This window comes from Chenopodium album, chromosome 17 (assembly GCF_948465745.1).
Source record: "Chenopodium album chromosome 17, dcCheAlbu1.1, whole genome shotgun sequence".
NCBI classification, from domain to species: domain Eukaryota; kingdom Viridiplantae; phylum Streptophyta; class Magnoliopsida; order Caryophyllales; family Amaranthaceae; genus Chenopodium; species Chenopodium album.
Genome location: NC_137850.1, coordinates 21,888,234 through 21,906,252, shown reverse-complemented (window position 1 = coordinate 21,906,252; position 18,019 = coordinate 21,888,234). Strand labels below are relative to the sequence as shown.

The following is an 18,019-nucleotide window of genomic DNA, read 5'->3' as shown; positions in this document are numbered from 1 at the left end:
AACTCTATCTTATATGCCCTTCTTAGGTTTACCCATTAGTTTTATTTTTCCATTTAAATCTTTTTAAGACCCAAAAACTGATACCACTTTGTAAACCCCCAAATTACTCTCCAATAATATTGATTACAAAACGTGATAAAAAGAGTAACTTAGGAGCATTACTGCCACGTGATAATGTAATGCTTTTAAAAACAGAGCCTTGCAACGAAAGAAATACATCTTAGCTTTCATTAATTAATTGAAAATAGAAATAGTTTTTGAAACATAAATCTAAATGGTACTCATACTAATTCATTATAGTGAACCTAGACTAATTAAGTGATTTTGCCCTTCGTCCCTAATGCAACATTTAGCTCATGTTGAGTCATCGTCATCACCTATCAACTCATCATAAATGATAAGTAGGGCCAAGCCAAAACAAAAGAGAAATATGCGTTAGCAAAACGCTAAGTATATATAAGTGCTAAACACGTAAATTAGTTTTAGTTGATTAAACAATCTTTCGAAATTTATAATTCTCATAAAACATGGTTATTCCAATTTTCCATAGGTAAGATTTCATTTTTGGAAAACATTCCAAAATTTATAATTCTCTAAACTATTTTTCAATAAAGGTAGAATAATCAACCATTTCATAAACAATTTTCCCAACCTAAGTGTGCACACCCCTCAAGCTAGTAACTCATTTACATAATCTATACTCAAGGAAAGACTAGATCATACAAAACTCATACTCTTATCATTTATCTCCGCGTAGTGGGAGTCAAGAAAAATCCAATAAACATCAAATCAATCTTTCAATTCCCATGTATGGGATGATTAAAATGGTAACATTTCCCCTTTTAAACGATTTTGTAAACAAAGTAAGTTTACAAACAAGCTCATAAAGCATTTAAATATTAAGATCAAACGATCATTTTCATTGAAACATGATTATAGAATTTATACTATAAACATTTATAAATCATTGTTAAACATTCAAACATAGTTCATCATTCAAAACATAAAACACATTTGTATATAAAATCACATAGTTAAAGATCTAGTCACGAATACGTACCTTGATCTTTGCACACAAGTACGGAACTCCTAATTACGAACTTGAAATTTCCCCTACAATAATCAATAACTCTTATTCGATAACTATTCAACAATAAGCCAAAAGACATAGAATAAAAACTCTAATCTAGTTGTGCATGAACAACTTAAATATTACTACCTCCATTTCATATTTTTTGCAACTTTTGCCAAAAATTGATGCTACACATTATTTGCAACTAATGTTTTCTTTCCTTTTTAGGTTGTCATTTCTCTCTATCTCTCTCCTCATCACATGCTTTCCTATTTTTCTCTCTCTATCATACACTCACAAACAAATTTTGCTTAGGAGTCTGTGCACCCTTCGAACTTGCAAAAAATGTGAAACAGAGGTAGTACATCCTTTTTTATAAAATTAATACTTACTTTTATAAACTAATTTATAGTAATTCATTAATAATAATAATAATAATAATAATAATAATAATAATAATAGTAACAACAACAACAACAATAATAAGAATAATAATAATAATAATTTTTCAGTAGTAATAATAATAATAATAATAATAATAATAATAATAATAATATAAGTAAGAAGTAGTAGTAGTAGTGCATATGTAGTAGCATATAATTAATAGTTGTAATTTAAACTAAAAATATTAAGTAAAGCTAATCATAATTATTTCAAAACAAGTAGTCCAAATTAGAAGTATACAAGTAGAAAAAGAAAGCCCACTTACTTTTTTTTTTGACACAAAGCCCACTTACTTTTAAGTATTTTTGGTGAATTTTTATCAAGTTAATTAAAAGAACAAACTTAAAACTTCTTTTTTTTTTTTTTTTTTTTTTTTTGTTTTTGTTTTTGTTTTGTACAAGAAGTACGAAGGGTAAGTTTGGGTTGGGTGATGTGGCAAGTTTTATAGTGTGAAGGAGTAGATGAGTTACATGTGGATGGTGAGGATGAATGTAGTCAGAAATTATAGTTAGGAAAATTAATTTGAAGAAGCTTTCATGGAGGAGTAGAGAAGATGAACGTAGTTTGTGGTGATTGGGGATAAAATGTTATTTTCTTTTACTTTTTTTTGGCTAAAAGTATGAGTTGGGTTGTAAATATCAATTGGTCTTGTAAGTACTCATATGGGTTAGAATAAATGGCTTAATCACCTAAAACTATGTTCAAGAAATAAAGCTCATATTAAAAATAATAACTTTATAACTAGAGTTTAGGAAATTATATACAATTTTCTTATTAAAAATTCACTTGAAAGTTGTAATATATTTATAGAAAAAATAATTATTTAATACTTTGAATATCTTAAAAAAATATTTTATAAGCATATGGGAAAATTATTCGTCCATTTTTATAAACGGGTTTATAAGATCCGAAATAGGACATACTTAAGCTTAATAATTATAATTAATAATAATTAAATTGGTGGTTTAAAAATTAAGGGTATTACAGCTCACTAATTAATTCAAGAATGAATTGGAAGTATATATTGAATGTTGTTATGTTTATTCTTGATTTATTGGTTGGAGTCATCACATGTTAAATTGGTAAATCACGTAAAGTGTAAGAGAATACGAACCAAAACTCTTGAAACATATATACCTTGAGTATGAACATATGGGGGGAGTTATGGGGTTTTATATTTAACCATAGCTTCTACAGGGGTATAGGACGTTGTACTTTCTTTTATTATTAATGCACTGGAATTCCGTCACCAAGTTTGACATAATAGGTGCCAATTGGGGGTGGCTCCTTGATTGGAAGATCTATTTTTAATGGGCTATTTTTAAGGAAGGAAACCTGTTCGATGCGTAATCCAAAGCTATTATTTAATAAATAATATTGTTAATTACGAGTTAAAGGTAAGTTGACTTGTGTTGTATGGCAAGCATGTTTTTTCATTTATCTATTTATTTATTTATTGTCTATTGCTAGGATATTCATGTTAGTGTGATTATTCTTATTGGTGCATATGTACTCAGCTTTTGCGGATTCGTACTTTGTTGTTTGTATTTGGTTTTTCTTTGTATTGGCCCTACTATGACCCATTTTATTTGGCGAGTAATGAGGTTGAAATAAAGAGAAGTACATGTAAATGGATCATATCAAGCACGATGAGATTGAGCGAAGAAGGATAGATGATTCTTTGTTTATTATTTATTGTGTTTGATTATTTATGTGATTGTGACACTAACGTTAACTATTGTTTATATTTTAGTTTTGTTTTTTTATTTTTAAAAGGGCCTTTAATGGTTCCAATTTATTTTTAAAAGGGCCTTTAATGGTTTCAATTTATTTTTAAAAGGGCCTTTAATGGTTCTAACTCTTAAATAATATATATTACAAAGATAATCAATGAATATAACATGATGATATAAGTTAGACAAGGAAGATAATAACAAGCTCTTTAAGGATAGGTTGTTGGTGGTTTGTATGCGCTATGTGCGTGGTTTGTATTGTGGCATGTTATGTCAATCCAATTGGTGCAGTTGGTAGGTTATTAGTATGGGTGGCGCACGTTGATACGCATTTGGAGAGATAGACTTAGTCTATGTGTATCCCCACATAGACGTCCAATATCTTTTTGACAACTCATCCTTCATGAAAAACATAACAGCGGGAGTTAAGAGCGGTAAATTTTTTATAAAGTCCGCATTATTGTAGAAAAAAGAGGGAAATTTATCCCTCAAATTCACTGAAAATTTTTGACCGCTGCACTTTCATAAAAATTTCATCTCAACTTTTCAATTTAGTTTGTTAAATTTTGAGCAACCATTAATGGCTAATGAAGTTGAAGATATTCTCAAAGTTGTTGAAATAGGAGCCAATCAGCATTCATCTTCTTGTTGCCATGGTTAATATAAATTTGAGGTAATTTAAAAATAAAAAAGCAAATTATCAACTTAAATTACTAATTAAACCATAACATCCTTTATTTAAATGGTTGTAAGTCAGTTTTGATAGAGTTTGATGTTATTGAAGAACTAGATTTTGCAATGAATTGTAATTAATTGATGGTGATTATTGTAAATTAGTGATTAAATACACCGTAGTTGAAGGTAAGGATGAGTGTTGATTTAATTATAATGGTTGGTTAAATCTAGATTAATATATTTTAGATTAGCAAATTGTGTATTTATAAAACCTGTTGCAATTATGTTAGTGTCACAGGAATTTTTTTAGTATCAATTTGATTAATTTTGGTATAATTGTATGAAATATGGTATCATTAAGAAATATACTACCTCTGTTACATATTAGTTGCAACTTTGGAATATTTTATCTCTTACAAATAATCCCTAAAGTTGCAACTAATATGTAACGGTGGTATTATTTATATAAGTCGAGTAAGCTATCAAGTGTTTTGTGAAAATTTTAAGGGCAATTTGTATTGAAAAGGGCTAAGAGTTATTATTATATTGATCTTAATGAAATTTTTAATGGAGAGTGAGGAGGAAGAGGAAGATTTTCAAATAGCACACGCCCCCACAAGTTGTAATGGAGTGTGAGGAGGAGAGGGGTCGGCCGGTGGTGAAGATGGGTCGCTAGGGGTGGGGAATTTTGAGCGGCAACTCAGGTGGGGGAGAAGTGATAGATGCTGGCAAGGAGGTAATGACTGGCTAGTGGACGTGGTAGTGATTTTTTTATATTTATAAATTAATTTAATTGTTAAATAATTTATTATGTTAAAGGTAATTAGAAGAAATGGGGGGAATTAAAGAGTAATTAAGTGAATTAGACGCTTTTTGTTGTCTTTAAAAAAATAATAATTTACAATTAGGTTTTAATAAATTTATTTGAACTAAATAGATCTAAAACGTTTTTAGTGAACATAACACATCGTAAATAGATAAATTACTTTTATAACTCATAGTTGTCCAATATTGTAATTACTGCTCGGTTTTTGTGCTCGAAATCTTCTCTATTTGTGTACAATAATTGCTTAGATTAACAACATAAAGTTTTATATGTGGCTGGCCACACTAAATAGCCAGAGTTACTTGATTAGGGGTTACTCGGTCTATCATGGGTTACTTGGTCAGTTAGGGGTTACTCAATCATGTTAGCTTGACCAGGGGGTTCCCTGATCGGTTTTTTGGTGTATGTCAGCTAACCACATAAGAAACAAGTTCTTTTTTATTTGTAGTTGTGTAAAAAATTATATTCATTTTGAGAGGAAAAGATATTTTCATATTAATATTAATTTTTTAACATAAAAGATATGAAACATTTGGAATGATATATAACTTAAATTATTATGGACCTGGTTCACAATAATATTATTAAAACTTATTTTTATAATATTATTGTGGACTAAAGTCCATAAGTGCACAATTTGATGGGTTTCGTGATGTCTAACATTACGTGGAACAAAAGCACATCCCATTACCGCACATAAATTGAAGCTACTAAATATGTATATTAATTAACTACATAATTAATCAACGAGAGAGAGAGAGGGAGAGAGAGAGAGAGAGAGAGAGAGGGAGAAAACATTCATACCCTTGACACGTGAATTCCACTAGCACGAACACGGATTCAAGAACGGCAAAAGAGCTCCAAGCGTGACCCTTCCCACGAAGTCCACCCGCGTGCCCAAACTTGGCTAATATTACTGGCTAGGGAAATATTAACACTACTAAAAATATGATCTCTTTTTAAGGTTTTCTCAATGGAGATGCCTTTTATAGAGTTCAACTCTTGTAAAGAATTCCTAAGGGAGGCCTTGGGTATTTATAGGAGAAGCATCACCATCCCCTTTGATTTCCAATCAATGTGGGACTCTTGCAAAGTTGAGAAAATCTAGTATTTAATTTAATTCTAAAACAAATTAAATAGCTAAAACAAATAGTCAAGTAACAAGTGGCAATCACATGAGAGTGGATAGGTGAGGACCACATGCTCCCTTTGCTCCCCAAGCCACCTAACCCACCATTCACCATACCCTATGGTTGGTCAACATTCTTGGGCACCAAGTAATGGTCAGGTAAAGGCGATGTTGACTCAGCTTAGGCTCGCCAGCCGCACCGTAAGCCCATAGCGCTAGCTGGGTTGATGTGCCCTGCCTGAATGCTATGCCGCAAGCCCACGAGTCTTGCCCGCAAGCACCAACAAGCCTCGCTTGTTAGCAGGCTGCTGCATGCTTTTTAGCAAGCCATGCGGGCGTGTGCTAGTAGCTGCTAGCGAGGCCCAACTCTTGCTAGCAGCCGGCCTTGCTACCGCTGGTAGCTTGCGAGCCATGCCACGCTCGCCCAGCTAGCACGCGTGTGCCAGTGCTAGGTTTGCGGCAAAGTGTACGCACGCTAGCATGCTTGCTAGCTATACTACCCTAGCCCTCACATGGCTAGGCTAGAGCGAGGCTATGGCTTCATATGTTGACTTGGTTATTTGTTGTTTAACTTATTTATACGTCTTGTTAATTCCTATAATTTAACTCGACGTTCGACGTTCGGCTTCGACGCTCTAAGCTTGGAATCCGACGTCGAAATACAAATTCTCTTGTCTAACGTATTAAAGCCTTTGGCTTAATTTGTCGCCATAGTTTGGTTGCACGCTTGGGTGTGACCCGAAGGGTTTAGTTTGGTAAAGCTGTGAGATTAATATAATTTATTTCACTGATCAGAGATGGCCTCTAGCCCGACTTTTCGATCACTTGACATCACTAAATAATCAACTCCGTAATTGGTTCCGAACCCTCTATCGGAATAATACACTTATTCGAAGGACACCATTTTTTCAATCTCACTCTTGTCCTTCCGGACAAGTGCACTATTAGTGTATAGCATGTTTGCTATATCACTTAATGTCTCTTAATGAACTATAAGGTAAGATTCTTCGTCATCCTTATTACGTCCATAAGTGTTTATCGATTTTCGAGTTCGACTTTTAATAAGCAGGTGATTTCTAAAATCCTTATGAGCACGACCATGCATTTTCACAGCCTTGCTCTTTAACGGGGTAAAAACTAGGTCGTAGACTAATCCTCCCTAAGCCAAACAAAATTTATAATCACTTAACAAACCTAAATACAAGTATAGTGGTAAGTCAAGGGTTGAACCCAATGGAACGGTTATGTTCAAGTACTTTTAATTGGGCGCCTAAGCTAGGTCGAAGTCAAGGTGAAGAGGTAACACTAGACAACTAATAAAACAAATAACCAACAAATGAAACACTAGAGAATGGGGATCAACAAGTAATCATAATAATTGCAACAACATGGGAAGAACATGCCAATCAATGGTTGTGAAGACTAATGATAAGAGCTATCAATTGGAATCAAAGAGCTATCTCCTAATCATTAAGCTAGTGGTCTCTACGAATAACATACAAGGAGAATCACAATCCAAACCAATCGATAATTGCAATTCCTAAATCAATGGTCCGTATCATTAGAAATCACAATGCAATCTAGCATAATTCTCAAGGCTTAATCAAACTACACACATGCAAACTTCCATTAATCACTTTAATCTCAACAATCAATCATCAACATAATTCCCAAATTAATCACAATCAATCAATCATACAAGTTTCACCCAATCCCTAGCAAGGCAACTACTCAAGGATCATCATCTAATCGACAAGAAAATAAAAAAATCAAGAATCAACAAAATATGAAGAACAATTACACTAATCAAGAACCAAACAACAAAATCAAATTAAACAAAGCAATAAAATGAGATACAATTAGAAATCCTCATTGATTGATCATGGAGATCTTCAATACAATTGTCACCTTTAATCTTCAATCTCTCGAACCCTTAATGAAGTCTCTCACTTCCTCTCTTTACAACTACTCCTAAACTATCCATAAAACTAGGGAGATAAACTCTCAACTAAGCTTAAATTATGATCAAAATTATGTCTAAAACTTCATAAAAAAATCGGGTTAAAAAGGCATTTATAAGAGGGGCGAGAACGAAATCGAGCAAAATCGAAAACCCGAAATGGAGCGCCCTCGCACGAAGCTATGCACCCGCGAAAGGGGGCTGCATGCCCGTGCGTGAGGGCTGCGCGCCCGCGCGCTTCTGGTTTTCTTCGACTTCTTCATAGCCTCGTGCGCTCGCAAATGGGTCTTCATTAGTGCACGCAATATGTTCATGATAGTCACTAAGAATGGCAGATTCAAATTGACTTGACGGCGGGTTCAACACCGTGGTTTCATGAGAGCGCGGCTTGAGAGCGAAAGAGCTTGAACTTGGAGCATCCATTTCCTTGCATCTTAAGCTTTCCTAATGCTATAAGCTTGCTCCAAAAGAATCTTCCAACTTAGAAAACCACCAATATAAGGACCAGAACCTCGTACAATACCTACAACCATAAAAAGAGGAGAAATAAAGGAGAAAATGCTAGAAAAACCATAAAAACACAAAATAAGAGGGAAAAGGGAAATAAAGAGAAAAACGCATAAAACTAAGCTTTTATTAAGAAAGAATGCTATGAAAAGAAGGTAAAAAAAACCTAAATACTCCTCAAATGAGTACCATAAATGGCACTCATCACTCTTTGAGAGGCCTTGTAAACAAAGACATGTTCCCTATTGTTAATAGGGGGACATTCCCTAATAGGAATGGTATCCTTAGAACAAGTGTATTCCGATAGAGGGTTCGGAAATATTAGAAAGCTAATTATTCAGTGAGGTCAAGTGATCAGAATGCCTAGTTGGAGGCCACTTCCTATCAGTAATATTAATGTATAATTAATATTACAGCTTAATCTCGATTGAACCCTTCGGGTCACACCCAAGCAAGTCCGACACGACGAATTAATGAGTCGCTCGATAATTATGAACATTGACGTCGGAAATCGAGCTAGGAACTTCGAGACCGAGTGTCGCAAGTCGAGTCGAATTAATAGTACGACGAGACGGTAAAAATCAATTAATAAACAAAAATACCAAAATACCCCTAGCATCGAAATGCCCCGAGCAAACCGAATGCTAGGGGCATGGTGTGATAGAAAACTAGCATAGCTAGCAGCACCAACCGCATAAAGGCGCACCAGCAGCCCGCACCATGTGTGTGGCTTGCTGCGCGCATGTGCGGGCTGGTGCATTGGCCAGCAGGGCGTGGCGCGCAAGAGCCTGCAAAGTCGCACCCAGCAACCCACACAAAAGGCGTGGCTTACTTGGTAGGCTGGCAGGCCTTCCAGCCAGTAGCCCGCACACAGACAGGCTCAGCCGCACACCAGGCCGCCAGCTGGGAGTGCCTAACGTGTCCAAGGCAAGGCGCCATGTGGCGCTGTGTGATTTGGCCGAGAGAGAGTGTGAGGGGCGGTTCGTGGGAAGCTTAGGGAGGAAGGAAATGGTCCCCTCCCCTTGTAGTCCTCACCTACCTTCTTGAATTGTTTTTTCTTGGAATTCTCTATAAATACCCATGTACTGGGACTTGAGAATTCCACTTGAGTTGGAACTCAAAAAGGCATCTCCATAATAGTGTGAGAACCTTAAGTTCACATAAAACTCGAGTAGGTGTTTTTGGTCCGAACTCGGCTAAACTCCGAGTTAGAGACAGTTTGGGTCGTTGTTGCTGGTGGACTATCGTTTGAGGTCTACGTGCTTGCGAGACTCGGCTTTCGAAGTAAGAGCTCGTTGGAACGAGCGAAACACGCATCAAGGGTAAGATGGTCTTTTCACTTTATCTTGTTATTTATGTATTTTTTTATATTAATTGTGAGCAGGTCTTGGGGTTGGGTTTTGTTCCGCATATAGTTGGACTTTCCGAAACCTAACAGCGGTATCGGAGCCTTGCTCATTTGTTTTTGTAACTAATATTTTCAACGTGGTTAAAATTGGATTTAATATCTGGTTGTTGTTGCTAATTAGATTAGTAGGTCGATTTTATTATTTTTAATCTCGTTTTATTTAGAATTTTGGCTCCAGAACCCAGATTTTCACCCAAAACTAGTGAATTTTGGGTGGAATAGAAATTCTGGATTTATCGTTTTGACGAAAAATTTTAAATCTCTTAAACCATGAATGTTAATGACATATTATTTGTGATTATGCATTTGGTTCTTTCCTTTATGCTTCTGCAATTTTAGATCACTTTTGAGCATGATTACTATGCAGTAATTGGTGCTTAATGGTTGGCTCAAATTTTCATGTAATTGCAAATAAATTGCTTTAAGTGTGTAAAGTTTGTGTTTTGAGGTTCTTAAGTACTAAAGATCCAATCTTTAATTATTTTAAGTGATTTGAACTTTGTGTTACTAAATTCCATGTATGTTTATTAAACTTGATTTAATCATTTATTAAGTTGATTGGAATCATAAAGTTTCAAACTTGTGATTGAATATTAATTAATCTTCATATTGGATGTTGTAATTTTTCAATGATTCATAAGTCAAAGTTGGAATTTTTCATCGAATATTCATGTTCATGATTAATTTATGTTGGTTAAATTAATAGTGAGAGTAGCCCTTCATTTTGTTGCACCACGTTAAACCAAAATTTTATTTAAAGATTGGTTCTTATGCGTGCGCTGTGTGTGCCAGAGAGTGGCTGTGTGTGCAGCCTTGGTATGGTGCGAAGGGAGGTAGCTAAGTACGTGTTGCCTCGCACCTTGCAACCCATAGCAAACGCTGCTTGGCTGCCACGGGAGCACCTAGAAGTGCTACGTTGGTGTGGTGCGGGCGCACACACTACGCCACATTGCCCTGAGCTGCTAGGCAGCCAAGGCTAGCATTGGCGCGTGCCACTTGCGTGCGGTCGACTTTGTAATTTTACGTTTTTGCCTTTTTAATTATTTTAAATATTTTATTTAATTTAATTAAATTTTGGAGGCTAGGCCTCGGGTTTTGAGCGGCACTTGCAAATTTCTAATTTGGTAAAATATTGGGTTTACTGGCTTAATTAATCGGATTAATTAAGTTGGATGCGGAATTTAGTGGGAGCTTCTTTTTTAAGTGCGCTTCATCACATAATCGATTAACAACTTTGATTAGTTTTAATTAGATGCGTTAATCGGATTAACTACCTAAGTTAGTCACTAGTTTACATGTATAGATGCATTGTTACTTGTTTTTCGTTGTAAAATGCATGGGTCATTCACATATAGTGAATGGAATGTATATTCTCTCATAGGTTTTAAGAAATGGCAACTAGTGGGGCCCGATTGGGATAGAAAATATAGACTGCGTTCCGTCATGCATTTTTGTAAATCTAAATACAGTCTGCAAATCGTTATGTATTTTTGTACCTTAATATTTAGATTAGTCCTAATCGTAGATACTAATAGTTGCATTATTTTGGTTATGTCTTGAAGATGGTGTTTCTTGGAAGACAAAGTAATGAAGTTGCAAATCAAGACCCTTGAAGACTTGAAGACTCAAGGGGTCATGCTAGTTGCCAAATGCATCAGTTACTTATGATTTTAATATATATTTATGCTTATATATATGAATGATATGTTAGATGCATGTTTAGGATTTCGAATGTTGTGATGATTAATTAAGTTCACTTAAATCAACCAACATAGAAACCCTAGGTCCCTAAAATATTAAGTAAAACTTTCCATTCCAAAACAACACTTACCGAATTATTAAGAATAGTGATAGGCTACGCCGAAGCGAGGCATTACTACTTTCCTAGGAATGTAAGGTATATTGATGGGTTTACCAAAGCAAGACATCATAATACAAGTTGGTTTTGGTTATACTCAACGATATAAGTGATGGGGTCCTAACATCTTGTGGCAAAGGAGATACATTGTTGAGAGAGCATTAGATGCAACGATTTATCTAACCAAGAGTGGCTTGGAGGCATTAGTAAAGAGTTTCTTACCTTGGAGTAATAAGTGTTAAGACAAGCCAAAGCATGCTTAACTACTCATTGACTCTTTGGATCTTGGAATCGACTTGTTCTAACAAAATAGGAACAAATTTAATGTGAGAATAAGACGTTTAAATAAGTTTGATATATATGCATGAATTCAATCTTAGTTAAGTGTTATGAATGGTTTTTCATTTCAAATTCTTTCAATTGTAGAAACATGTCTATAAATAACTCTAACAACCGATTCTTGCTATGCTAAATTCTCGACAAGGAAAAACTAAGTGGGACAAATTTTCTTAATTGGCAAAGAAACTTGCGTATAGTTCTCATGCAAGAGAAAAAGGAATACGTCCTTGATGAGGAAATGCCCGAGACTCCCAATGAGGAAGTGACTCAGGCTGCCCTAAACCAATGGCAAATTGCCAATCGGGATGTCAAATGCATCATGTTGGCCACAATGTCTCCCGACCTTCAGAAGACTTTCTTTGAGAAGGAGAAAGCTTTTGAGAAAGCTTTTGAGATCATTTCTTAGCTTCAGAATATGTTCCAAGAGTAGGCCCGAGCGGAAAGGTTCGAAACCCATAGGAAGATCCTTGAGAGCAAGCTCAAGAAAGGAGAGCCAGTCAGCCCACATGTACTCAAAATGATTGGTTTATTTGAGAAAATGGAAAGGCTTAATGTAGGGTATTCGACCGAGATGACAATTGACATTATTCTCCACTCGCTGCACAAAGGCTATGATCAGTTCTAGATGAACTATAACATGCACAACATGGAGAAAACCCTTACTAGGCTTCAAGGATGAGGGAAAGCAAGACATGCTTATGGTCAATAAGGGCAAGCCATTCAAGCGCTCAGACAAGTAGAAGAAAGGCTTTAAGGGGAAGGGTAAGAAGACCTTTCCGCCTAAGTAAAAAACTACCAAAGACAACAAGGAGAAAAAGGTAGCCTCTTCTAAATCTGATTCCGAAAGTTTCTACTACAAGAAGAAGGGACATTTGAAGAGAGATTTCCCCATATTCAAGGAAGATAAGAAGAACGACACTGTTGCTTCTACATCAGTTCTTTTCGTTTTAGACTTAAACTTTTCTAGCACAACATCATGGTTATTAGATACCGGATGTGGCTCACACCTTTGTTCCAATTCACTAGGACTAAGGAGAACTAGAAGGTTAGAGAAGGGAGAGGTTGAACTCTGGGTCGGCAATGGAGTCGGAATTCCAGCCGTATCCGTGGGAACTCTCAGTTTGTCTTTAACCTCCAGGATTTTATTAAAACTGATATTACCAAAAACATCATTTCAATTTCGGCGTTGGACGCCAAAGTATTTGAATTTTGAGTAAAAGACAATGAATGTTCGTTTTATCTCAATAATGTTTTATATGGTACTACACATTGTGAAAATTTCCTTTATATGCTTTTGTTAAAGAAAGAAGTTTATCATGTTAATAATACCAATAAAAAGGCTAAGACCATTAGTTCAAATGAAACATATTTGTGGCATTGTCATGTTAGCCACATTAACCTCAAACACATCAAGAAACTTCTACGGGAAGATGTTCTTAACTCATTCGATTTACAACCGTTTGAAAATTGCGAAGGATGTTTATTAGTCATGATGATAAAGCAACCATTCTCCATGTTGGGAGAAAGGGCAAGTGACTTATTGGGCCTAATACACACCGATGTATGTGGACCAATGAGCACAACCACAAGGAACGACCATCGATATTTTATCACTGTCACAGACGACTATAGTAGATATGGATATGTCTACCTTATGTCGCAAAAATCTGAATCGTTTGAGAAATTCAAAGAATTTCACAGTGAAGTTGAAAATCAGCTTGGCAAAAAAATCAAAGCCCTTCGTTCAGATCGAGGTGGTGAATACTTGAGCCAAGAATTCGATGACCATTTGAAAAAACATGGTATACTTTCAGAATTGACACCTCCAGGAATTCCACAATGGAACGGAGTATCCGAAAGGAGAAATCAAACCTTACTAGACATGGTACAATCAACAATGGGTCTTAGTAATCTTCCTATCTCTTTCTGGGACATGCACTTCTAACTGCGACACTAACACTGAATCGTGCTCCATCAAAAGTGATGAGTGTCATTTATGGCCCTCATTTAGCTTCTTTTAGGATGATTTTTCATTGCTTTTACATCACTTTTACCTATTTTTCTTTAGCTTTACTTGTATTTTCTCTATTTTGCATTTTCCTTAGTTGCTTTCTTACTTTCTTGCATTTCTTAGTTTATTTTGCATTTTCTTCTTTACTTGTTTTCTTTTCTTTGATTGGCATTCTGTCGGGGTATTCAAGGCCAAAGATGCGTCCCGGTTCCCTCTCTTGAAGCTCGAAAGAAAAGGAGTGCAAGAGTCAAGTCTTCAAGGCCGAGCTCTCATGCCGCGTGGACATTAAAAGACGTTGTGAACCCACCGTAAGGGCTTCAAGTGACTGCCTCACCAACATGCATCATATGGAGCACACAGGGGCATCTTCGAGCACACCAAGCAATATCCCCTATTCCCAGAGCACGGACGCGCGTGAGGGAGGAGCGGCCACGCAGGTGGCTAGCGCGGCCGCGCAGGTGCCAGGAGCGGCCACGCGTCTCTCCTCCCCCTGTTTTCGTACCCATTTTGTTGCGGCAGCTTAGGGGTGAGAGGTCGTGCCTTTTGAGGTCTCTTTTGAACGTCTAACTAACTTCTCCTTAGTTAGTTTTACTATATATATATTTCCTTCATTTTTTGGAGAGAGAAAAACATTAGTTTACATTAGATTTGATTTTGATTAGAATTTTAGAGAGAGAAGCTCTAGATTTTGAAGAATTTGTTCTTAGATTTTAGAGAGAGAAACTTGGTATTTGATGATTGTGATATTGTGATCTTCATTCCTCTTTGATATTAATCAAAGTTTTGTAAGAATCCTTTCCTTTTCAATGCAATTTTATGTTTGATTTTGATATATTGTTGAATTTCTATTGTTTAGCTTGATTTTGATTGTTGATATTTGGATTACAATGTTGATGATGAGATTGATGATTACTTTTGTTATGCTTTTCAATTTTACCATGAGTAGTGAGTAGTTCCTTTGCTAGGGATGTGGTGAAGCATGTGTTAGTGATAATCTATAGCTAATTTCGGGTTTTTGATTTATTTGTTGATGTGATTAAATTGGTTGATGAAATTTGTGCATGTGTTTGATTTGAAGAGGAGTAGCTAACCTTGATGATCATGCTAGATTGCATAATAGTTTTCAATGACACAAACAATTGATTTGAATGCTATTAGTATCGATTAATCTTGATTTGCGATTTTCCTTTGAAGTCATTTGTAGAGACATCTAGCTTGACCCTAGGAAATAACTTTTTGAGTGATTTTGATTGCAAATATCGTTTTCCCTCGCATTGCTTGATGGATCAAATTCCTGTCAAATCAGCAAGTTTATCATTGGTGCATGTGGATCCTAAATTCCCTAGTTTTTTGATAATTGATTTTCATTTGTTTGATTGAATTGATTTCGATAGCATAGTACAATCCATCGTTTTAAGATTTCGGAATAGCTTAGCTTAGAGCTTAGCAATATCGCCTTCCCTTGGGTTTGACTCGAACTTACCCCTATACCTAAGTTGGGTTTGGTTTTACAAATTTAGTTTTGACCAGGGAATCTAATTACCAACGACCTAGGTTTATCTGCCATAAAAAATGGCACCGTTGCCGAAGATGGCATGGTGATTGCTATTTTTGATTGAGTTTATTCCATTTTATTTGAAAAATACAAAAAGATTTTCCTTTTTTAGGCTACATTTGTAGCCGTGCTATTGTTATTTTGCTTTGAGTTTTGTATACGTAGGGCACAAGATCGAAATTTAGTGCCATTTGATCTTGAAATTGAGAGGACCATAACAAGGATAAGGATTCCCAATCGTTCCTCAACTTCAAGTCCCCCAAGAGAGGAAATCCATTAAGAAAAAGAAGAAGAACGAGAAAACATGGGTGCTAATATGAGAGTAGCATTGAAGGAGTTGGGAACTCCGGGAGCTTATAGGTTTGAAAGCGAGATTGCTCCTCCTACGACACTGGCAAATGAGTTTGAGATAAGACCGTCGATGATCACTTTGGTAGAGAGGCGTCAATATAGTGGTGCAAAGCATGAGAGTCCCCTCAACCATCTTAAGGAATTTGAGAAGTATTGCAACACAATCAAGGTGAATGGGGTTTCTCAAGAGTTTATTCGACTTAAACTTTTCCCTTTCTCTCTTATTGGACGTGCCTTAGAGTGGTTAGACAAGGATGTGAAGCCAAACTCTTTGAGAACATAGGATGAAGTGACTAAGGAGTTTCTATCTCGGTTCTATCCACAAAAGAAGACGGTCGAAGCAAGAGTTCTCATTCAAAGTTTTAAGCAAAAGCCGAATTAAAGTCTTTATGAGGCATGGGAAAGGTATAAGGAGTACCAAAGAGAGTGCCCACACCATGTGATTCCTACCTATCAAATCATCCAAATCTTCTATGGAGGTTTAAGCCCCCAAGGCAAGTCTGGCTTTAATACCGGTGCCGGAGGCCCTATCATGAACAAAACGGAGGATGAAGTGGTGGACTTAATTGATGATGTGGTGAGATATCACATGGATTGGCAAGAAGGTGAGAGAGAGTCAACAAGAAAAAGCGGTTCAACGGTTTATTCAATCGACCATCTTTATGCCATCAACAATTTGTCCTCACAAATCTCAAACTTGGGAAAGGAGATGACCTCAATTAAGGCAAAGCTTGAGAGTGCTTCCTCACAAGCACCAATTCTTCCCTCCCACAATAAGGGGAAAGGTACATCTTTTAACTCTACTCCTCCTTCAACTTCGAATAATATGCCAAATGGATGTGTGTTTTGTGATGTATGTGGGTTATATGACCATGATTCTTCTAATTGTCCACATGCATTTGAGAGTTGTGATGATGTTGATAATAATGATTGTGAGCAAGTGAATTTTGTTTCAAATAACAACAATGGACAAAGATTCGATGGACCAAGAAACTTTGGGAATCTAAAGGCTCACCAACAAAACAACTTTGATAATTATAACAATGGTGGTTATAGAAACCAAGGAAATCAAAATTTCCGAGGGAACTATAATAATCAAGGCTATAATAATCAAAACCAAGGTCGAGGGTATGGAAACCAAAGCCAAGGTCAAGGCTATGGTAACCAATACTAAAACAATGGCCAAAATCAAAACCGGGGTAATTGGAGCAACCAAAACCGGGGGAATTTTCAAAACACTAACCAAATGGGGCCTCCACCCGGATTTGCTCCAAGAACTTAAGGCAATGGTGAGAATTTCTTTGCTTAACCTTCATCTTCTAGAACTACCTTGGAAGAAATCATCGAGAACCAAACTAAAATTTTGAACACTTACATGTCGGTAAGTGATAAAAAGTTCAATAAGATGATGACACACAACAAGACGCTTGAAACTCAAATCACTCATTTGGCTAATACCTTGAAAGAGAGTATGAATGCTAGCCCTTCATCTTTACCCTCACAACGAGTTGAACCTAAGAAATCCGTATATTCTATCACTACAAGGAGTGGGAAAGTGCTTGAAGAGAGAGTTTCTAGGAAGAGTGAGGAAGATGAGAAGATGAGTGATTCAAGTGAGGAAAAAGAGATCAATGTGTCAAATAAGGTGATTAAAGAAGCCCAAGAGGAAGAGAACAGTGATGAAAAAGTCCAAGAGGAGGTGATTAAGCCAAAACTTCCATATCCCCAAAAGTTTTTGAGAAACAAAATTGATGAACAATTTGGGAGATTTCTTGACATGCTTTGGGAAGTTCGTCTTTCATTCCCTTTCACCGAAGCCATGACTCAAATGCCAAGATATTCTAAGTTCCTTAGGGAAATCTTGTGTGGCAAGAGAGAGTGCAATGAGATTGATTCGGTAGAGGTTGGGGAATGTTGTAGCGCTTTGATTCATAATGATTTACCCAAGAAAATGAAATATCCGGGTAACTTCTATACCCCTTGCAAAATCAATGGAAATTTTTTTGAAAATGCTCTATGTGATCTTGGTGCTAGTGTGAGTATCATGCCTTATCCGGGTAACTCCCAACTGGAGGTTTTCTCTTTATCAAGAGAGAAGTACCATTGCTGACAAACGGTTTCTAAAGATAGAGAAAATACAGAATCAAAAGC

At 36.1% G+C, this 18,019-nt stretch overlaps 1 non-coding gene across 1 annotated transcript; it reads right to left on the bottom strand.

Annotated features, from left to right (window-relative positions):
• Window positions 1-16,207: 16,207 nt before the first annotated feature.
• Window positions 16,208-16,312, bottom strand: LOC145590394 (small nucleolar RNA R71). Its single transcript, XR_014102000.1, has one exon. It is a non-coding gene; the product is annotated as a small nucleolar RNA R71 (small nucleolar RNA).
• Between the last annotated feature and the right edge of the window lie 1,707 nt (window positions 16,313-18,019).